Source organism: Lissotriton vulgaris, chromosome 8, assembly GCF_964263255.1.
Source record: "Lissotriton vulgaris chromosome 8, aLisVul1.2, whole genome shotgun sequence".
NCBI classification, from domain to species: Eukaryota; Metazoa; Chordata; class Amphibia; order Caudata; family Salamandridae; genus Lissotriton; species Lissotriton vulgaris.
In genome coordinates, this window is record NC_141696.1 from 1432156239 (window position 1) to 1432164866 (window position 8628).

Here is an 8628-nt window from a genome sequence, read left to right on the forward strand (position 1 = left end):
ATAGTATATATATATAAGCCATGCACTTAACACACAAGCCTTACAATTAAAGTGCTAAATAATAAAAAAAAATAAAAAAAAAAAATAGTTTAACCAGATTTTCAGAACCAAAAACCAGGCCGGGAACATACATTGAAATAAAACTAAATGTTGACACGTCATTAAGCGATTAGATCTATCTATCTATCTATCTATCTATCTATCTATCTATCTATCTATACATACATAGATATAAATATGCATATAGATGTATGTGCGTATATATACACATACATATATACACAATTATATGCACACATATACATATATATGCATACATATATGAAGAAAGATAAACATCCCCACAACCGCATCATTGCTGTCAAGAGCACCAGGGTCAGGCTATTGCTGAGCCCGGCCCAGGCTTATATACTCTGCAGACGTCGTTCAGCCCTCATCAAATCCTGCAGTGCTGCTTGAATGAGGCGAGGCACCTGTAAAAGTTAAGTTGTGTCTCTTTTGGGATAAAAGGGTCAGATGAAACGTGAGCCTGCACAGCTCTGTATTTCATGTTCACGTTCATCCGCCCTCTCTCAAAAACCGGGAAATGTCTTTTGTTTTGCCAAAAAGTGTTGGGAAGCTGGGAAAGTCTTTAAAAACCGGGACGTCTAGTCACCCCATTTAATAATGCAAATACACATATCAAAATAGCAAAGATAAAGAACATTCATTCATTAATAAAACTGTTGCAACATCTTAAGACAAATGCAAAGTTGTTCGCTTATCAACTAATTATTTAAGCTGGTGGTTAAGTCCTCAGCAATTAATCAGACACAACTCACCACCACACATTCCCCATTTGGCATCTCTTTATAGAAAAATCCAGAGGCGAAAAAACGTTGATTATTCAGCATAGATTTATTTTAAAACACTGAATAACAAATTGTTATATTGTGTTTCGTACCACACTTCTGCCGTTTCTAAGCCTTATAAATAATGTTAATCAATTAAATGGTACTTAAGTTAACTCAAATGATTGACAGCAAGTCGGACTGGCTGGATTTGTACTCCAAGAGCTTCTTAAACTACAAGTAATAATAAAAGGAACCTTTATCATTTTCAGATTCTAACATATGGAACCCATTCATACCCACAAACTATATGTTCAGGAACTACTATTTTAGTAGACCTACTTTTTCTCTTCTGAGAGTTATTTACTACTCATATCTCCTAGTAACCCTCTTCCTAGCTAGTGTGCACTTGATTAGGTAACTTGGCAAGAAAGCCCTTAAAGAATCTGTACTTTAATATCCGAGTAACATCACCCCAACTATGCAATCCATTGGTAATCCAGTGGTCCTAAAATAAATAAATAAATAATCAGCATCCATAGCTTTTTGCCTTCTGCAGCAACCAGAGAGCAGTACCTGCTGGCATTGCTAAATTTCAACTCTGTTTTAAAATATGTGCAGAATGTTTAACTTTCCCCAAAATATTCCAGGTGGTGAGTTGGAATATAAATAAGCCATCGAAACTTGTCCTTTCCCAAAAATGTTGTGGACTGCAAGTAGAATAGTAAACCTAGCTTTAGCCCCCGAATGATTCCGGGTTGATGGAATCCCGGATCGTAACTGAATACTGATGCTTCAGGTGTTTATCTCAACTTTTTGGATCCACCTTGACCTAAGGTATGAGGCCTGAAGGCCCACTAATCCGGGGAGAAGAGGTGGTGCTCCAGTACGACTCCATCTTAAACTATTCTAACCCTATGGAATATCTTGTGCACAGCCTCAAAGACTATGGTCTAGTCAGCTGCAACTTTTCCTGTTAATTGTGGCCTCCTCTCACATGTACACACTCTCAACATGTCAATCACAGCATCCATTCAGGATGCACAGACGCCGCTCCACTTATTATGTCACAAGATGGGTGGAGTCAGGTGTTTGTGGCGGGTGATCCCATTGAATTTAATTCAAAATGGTAACATATTTTGGAAGGTGAGCAAGTTGTGCTAGGAGCGTGACCTAATTTAATTCTATAGAAGCACACCGGCATGTTAGGAGAGTGATTGCTAGGTGGGTGACACCCTCCAAATGAGGGTGAGGTATGAGGTATGCACATACTCCACCTACTTAAACAGCCAAGCTTACCTGACATTCATTAAAAAAACTCTAGCAAACTACAATACATTGATGTAAATATATGGAAAAACGTAATTAGAAGCATTTATCGTATTCATTAAAGAGACAATATGATTCAGAGTTGCAAAAATGCAAATTTTGCATTTTTTCAAACAGTGCTAAATGCTGTGTACCAAATCATTGGGGTTAAAATAGAAAACTGCTTCTTGCACTGACCACACAAGCTCGTTCCAAAGAAGTTATACGGGATGGAAACACTAGTTCTCTTACATATATCCATAACAGGGGCTATATAAGAAGTGGCTGTTGAATAGCACTCTACGTTGGTGTTAAGACAGTCTGTTTCCAAAGTGTATAAAGATCTACTACTAAGACAAAAATCAATATCATCAGAGCAGGTATTAATATATAAAGCAATAAAGGACCTGCCTAGTCATAAACATTTAGGTCTAGCTTCACAGCCTAATTGTCTGCAAGAGCTATTGTTATCAGTTCTTTACAATATGCATAGAGTTGGCTTTGACTCACCCAGTGTAGTATCTGTCTTTCACCTCATTTTACTGGGTGTTAAGTATATCGCTCTGCCTCCTAAAGAGAGAATGTATTGCAGTGCTTGTATAACATCTCAAACGTACACTGAATTATCACAAATTACATTTTTTATCTCACAGATGTCTTATAAATAGAAGGAAATCATTTTTGTTTTGCTAGTAGTTGTTCTATTATTTATTGAGCAGGAATTATCACATTAAGTGGCCGCAATGTAGAGATGTGTAAATAAAGGAGAACAAATCAACTCAACCGCTTTCTAAGTCCAAATGTACATTATTAAGAACAACTCTTAGGATGTGCAAATTATATCTAAAATACCATCAGGCAATTCTATAACAAAGTATACATAAGCACACACAAAAAAATGTATTAATGCATCTCATCCATTTTCAAATCAATAACTTGAAGTTAGTATCTAGCCACCCTGTTGTGTCCTACCACACATCACCCTGTGATGCTAAGGAATGGTAAGGTACCGGTGTTCATTACACCTTGTTAGCTCAGTGAGACCTAGCTGAACTAGAGGTTGCATCAACGTCTACTTGGGTCTTGACTATTTCTTTAATGGAAAATGTGTGTATTCCTGACAGCACGCGCAAGACAGCAGCAGGCAGTTTCCTTTGTACGCGAACTCACATATGGATGGGGAAAAAGGTTTGCCTGAAAAGAAATGACACCATGCCAATGCAGTTAGGGGCTAAATGGGTTTCTTCCCTGCAAATGGGCGGGTACAATTCCTGCAAGGCACGAGTAAGGGGTGGAGTAGAGTTTTATGTCTGTTGTCTTATTAATATTTAGAGCCACACCTCTTCCCCTGAGAGCTCTACTTTCCAATGCAAGAGTACATAAGGACAACAGCTGATGACGTTTGTAGCTCTCTACATCTAAACATGGAGAGAATGAGTAACCCACATGCTCACAGATGTTTGTAACCAGCAGGTCACAGATTTATCAGCCCCCACTCATCTGTTATCTAAGCATTGAATGATGGTTCAAGTTCTGGTAGGTATTTTATAGCTGATTCGTTTCTATGACTGCCTCATACCCAGCACACTGCTTTCACCTGAACCAATGTCATGAGGTTAAAGTTCAGCCAGGTCGGTTTTCAGAACCAACTGCACGAAGTATGCTGGGACTGAGAACATCATACTTACATTAAGAATGTAAAAGGGGTGTGTGTAGTCAGAAAATCATGAATGAAAGTGTCCTTTTGAGACACAGGACAAGATGTCAGCTGTGCAAGCAGCTTGACCGCAAGTCAAATATGCTTGTCATTGACACAATATTGCTGTTGTGAAATGTTTTGCTAGTAATCAGCGCCAAATATGTCCCATGCAAAAAAAACTCATGTCAATTTGCTGTTTATATACTGCTTGTTGCCAGCATTACATTATTTTTACCGAACCTAACGATATTGAATTTGTTACCCTCATACGGACAAAGGTTGGGGAAGAGCGGGGTATGAAAAGGACACATAGATGTAGCACCCAGACTCGTCCACCTCAGATAAATGAAAGGATGAGGCGACGAAAGACATCACTTGCAAGTAACCCACAGACCCACGTGGAAAGGCCCTCAGACCCACTGGCTATCTCACCAGTGAAATCCACAGGTTTCACAGGTGAACATGCACAGTTAATTAATTCTGTATGCACGTATATGGATTTAAATAACGTCAAGTTTTGCAAAGCAATACAGCAATGTGCAAGTGAAGGATGGATTGCTATAAAATATTTCAACACGCTGCCAATCAAGAGTTGAGAAAATACAGTTTTCAATCTCCGGAGACGTTGTTCATCTTATATGGGATCCAGCAAACTATGATCCAAATATATCTGAACTAAGACTACAATTATTACTTTTTTCCCAGCCTAGCAAGCATATTGCAAAATCAGGTCTAAAACGATCACATAATGTCAAAGATGTGCAAATATATTAAATGTACACATCTTTGTATATTTTTCTAAAGGCAGCCTTTCACCGCACCCAAAAAAACATTTGCAACAAGTCGAATTTATGTAAGTCCGAAGGAAGAAATAAACAATGAATTCAAACAGGTGTCACATTTATTTATACACTGGTTATGAAATCATGAGGCAAAGTGTTTAAAGTTTTGTTGAGCACGTGCTGAAAAACTGTTCCCTCTAGCCATTTGCATCTCACACAGGTAAAGCAGGGACTAGAGAGATAGAGAAAGAGAAAGGAGGATGTCCCACTGTTTTTCAACACATGATTGCACACAAAAGAGACATACAAAAGAGTTTACTTCCTAAAATAAAACACAGATGTAATGTTGTGATTAATACCAATCTAGACATAAAAAATGAAACTGCGTTAAACAATAACGTTTCCTTTCCATGCGTTCTACTCGTCTCTTTGGAGGAAAAATGGACTTGTGGTGGAATGAGACCCTGCTGCCAGGGTGAGGAAGAGGAGACCTGCTCCCCTGAAACCCAGAATAACACAAAAGCAGAAACCTCAAGTTACCCTAAGTAAGGTGTGAACATCTCACACAGTGCTGGTTCCTGCTTCCTGCCATCTGCAGTACACAGGGAAAATGCTGCTATAAATATCAAAACAGAAAGACAACAACTCCTTTAACGAGACATCATAAAGGAGGACAATCAACGCAGTGCAGAAATGGCCCTTGGTTGCAGGCCTCCTGTGGTGCACCTACCCAGGCCCTGGTGCACAAGACCCTGTTCTGGCGCATCTTCTCTGTTGCTCATCCGCTCTCCGCCATGGGTTCAGTCATGGCTGCCGGATCACTCCATGGTGGCTGAGAACACCGGCCACAGTCTCTTACTATCAGTTTTAAAATCAATATTTTCAAGTGTGTTTGCACAATGCACTTAATTAAATTAATTTAACTGACTACAACTCTTATAACGAACCTATTTGTTACATAAAAGCCCAGGGCCTGAAACATGGTGTCTTGTGACTTTGCAACCCTCAGTATCAGAGAGCACTTGATGGCAAAATCTCTCTTCCGGGAGATGGTTGCTCCAGGGTCTGTAGATAAAACTCGGGGATCCACTCTACTTGACATAGGTTTTTCAGATTCAATGTCAGCAAGCCTTGTAATGGCTTCTTCGGTCAATGTCGACATGACATCAGAGAACACCTCCTGTCCCAGAATGCATCATAAGACACCACTCTCAGTTCAAGGATCTACTCTGGAAGAGTACATCATTACAGGATCTACTCCTCAAAAAGTACCGCAGTAACAAGATTTACTCCTCAGGAAAACAACACAGGAATGACTCCTCAAAGAGAACCTTCGGCCTCAGGATTCACTCTCCAGAGAGCAACCCAGTCAGGAATCAACTCCTCAGAGGGCCCCTGTACTCCAGGATCCACCAAGAGAATAGCAACACGAGTGACCCTTTATGGCCTTCACAGTTCCTGGGTGCAGTCCTCTAAGAGCACCATAGTCTGGGGATTCATTCAATGACAAAGTACCATGCTCTAATTCTGACCGGAGCTCCAGAAGAGGATGCGCTCCAAGAGGAGAGCTGCACGCCAGGATCTACTCTTCAAAAAGCACCCAATACCTTGTGATCCATTCCTGATAGTAGCCCCAGGATTCCCTGTATACAGAGCAGCCCCAGCAGAGTATCCAATAAAAGGCACCCAGAACCACTCCACAAAGAGAACTGTGTCCCAGGATGAAATCAAGAGCATCCAGAGCAAAGTGATCTACTACTGATAGCAGCCCGACATCCGCTGCTTAAAGGCCAATCCCGCTCAGGATCCACTCCATAAAAAAACAGAACTGCAGGATCCATTCAGATAGCAGATAGAACAGCCTGGTGGTCCACTCGTCGCAGTAAAAACCAGGATCCACTCATCAGAAACCAACCACAACCTTTTGATCCAATCCTGACAGGAGCCCTATGAGCCGCTGCGCAGGGCGCAACCCCAGACCAGGCTCTACTTCACAAAATGAACTGCATCACCAGATCCTCTCTGGAAGCACTATTAACTTTGTGATCCACCACTGATAACCACAGGATCCACCCCTCTGAGAATTACAAAAACTCATAATTCGCCGCTGGAAGCAGCCCAAGAACCCCCGGTTCAGACAGCAAGCACACAGCCCAAGATCCACTCCACGGGGAGATCAGCACCACAGGATGGAATCTTGAGAGCAGCCCGGGGATCCACTGCCCGGGGAATAAACACTGCCCAGGGTCCGGTCAAAGGCACACTCAAAAACAACTGCACCCCCTGAATCCACCGAGAGAGCACCCCGATCCATTACAGACAGAAGCCACGGGATCCACAGCTGTGGGAGCAACACCAGCCCAGGATCCACTGAGTCCTAACCCAAGCACACGGCCCCAGGATCCACTCCCAGGCATGCAGCAGCAGCAGCAGGCTGAGCAAACAAGGCAGCAGCAGCAGCAGGAATGCAGCCTCGCTTACCTTTGTGTCACCAGGAGAGCGCCTCCAGATTCCTTTCCACAAACTGAGGGGAGAAGCGCGCGCCGCCCGAGAGAGACCCCCGTCCTGCAACCCACGGGCCCCCGGCGGCCTGGCCCCCGCCACACATCAAAGCAACTTTAGTCGGGGGGGGACACTTTTAGGGGCCTATTGTCTGGCGTGGTCCGTGCCGCCTGCCTGTCGGCTCCCCCCCTCGCGCCAGACTTGGTACGGCCCAGGCATTCATGCCAAGTAGCTTTCACACATGGAAGCTTGTCTCAAGCAATTGCTGACAAGCCACAAACAAGACATTCTCCCTCCTCCCACCTCCTTTCCCTCCCTCTTTCCTCCTCCGGCCCCCGCCCTCCTCTCCCGTCCCATCCAACACCCCTCCTTCCTCCCTCCACAGAAGGCCAAGGCGAGCTCCAGTGACAGGCAGCCTGGGCCCGGCCGGCAGCAGGCAGGCACAGGCAGCGCGCTGCTGCTGCTGGGGACCCGGAGGCGGGGAGGAGGCAGCCTCCTCTGCACACGGAGGCTCGGCAGATAAATAAATACAACGAGGGGGGGGGAGTCAGCACCGGGGGCTACTGGTTCTCCGCTGCTGCACCAGACATAGCAAAAGAGATAGGCTGGAGGACCGAGAAATCACAGCAGATAATACATAATAAAAATGTCTCCAAACACACTGTGTTCTTGCTAAACGCTGTCCTTCCCCGGGCACCTCACCACTCATATTTTTTTAGGAGGGGCGGGTGTTGGTTTAGGGGTTGGGATCACGAGTTCAACTAGGCGAGGAAAAGATTGGCCAGGCAGCTCCAAGAGAAGCGTGCGTTCTCGAGGCCCCTATGCGTTAAAGTAGCAAGGAGGCAAGCTCGATGCATGGATTTCGATGCATAACTTAAGTCACATATAAACCCGCATGCTGTGATCCCAGCACAACGAACTGCCGAGAAACCCAAAAAAAGCGCTTTGTGGCCTCAGTGGTACGAAGCACAATAGTATGCATGGCAACATTTTAGAACAGGAAAGGGGGAAGCTTAACAACATTGGAGAGATGTGTTTTTCCTATTGAAGCAAAGACAATTTCATGCGGGAGATGGCTAAATTAAAAAAAAAAAAAACTTCAAAAGTCAGGAGTCCCCCGCCAGGATAAGGTCGGGCATGTATGCAATAGAAACGATACAATGTGATACCAACAGGAATTGCGAGGTTAGCATCCTGCTTTGACTGTCCTTCCCTTGGTCCCACTATGCTGTGGGTGTGTGTTGCCACACCTGTTAACTCGCCCCCATTTGGACAGTGCTGCTGTCTAGTCTGTCATACCACCCATCGTAAAATCCCTAGCTCTTCTGCAGGGTCACCTCTATACAGGTTTATTCTCTTTACCTGTTTACATGCATAGAAACATTCAAATGTTTGGGAGCGGCTAAGATTCAGATTAAAAAACGATCTGCTTTAATTTCCCACTTACCTTCTGTACCAGTGAAATTAAGCAGCGCTGGAGCTCATGCAAACTAACAGAGTGAACACT

General features: G+C 43.6%; 1 protein-coding gene across 2 annotated transcripts in view; it reads right to left on the reverse strand.

Moving 5' to 3' along the window:
• The window catches only part of BCL9 (BCL9 transcription coactivator), an 823614-nt gene extending 816237 nt beyond the window's left edge, over positions 1-7377 (reverse strand). Inside the window, exon 1 of one of the 2 annotated variants that reach the window (XM_086935499.1) lies at positions 7101-7377. The gene's annotated coding sequence lies outside the window, so the exon portion shown is untranslated. The remainder of the gene's footprint in view (positions 1-7100) is intronic. The other variant, XM_086935500.1, reaches the window with a different exon arrangement.
• Positions 7378-8628: the final 1251 nt, after the last annotated feature.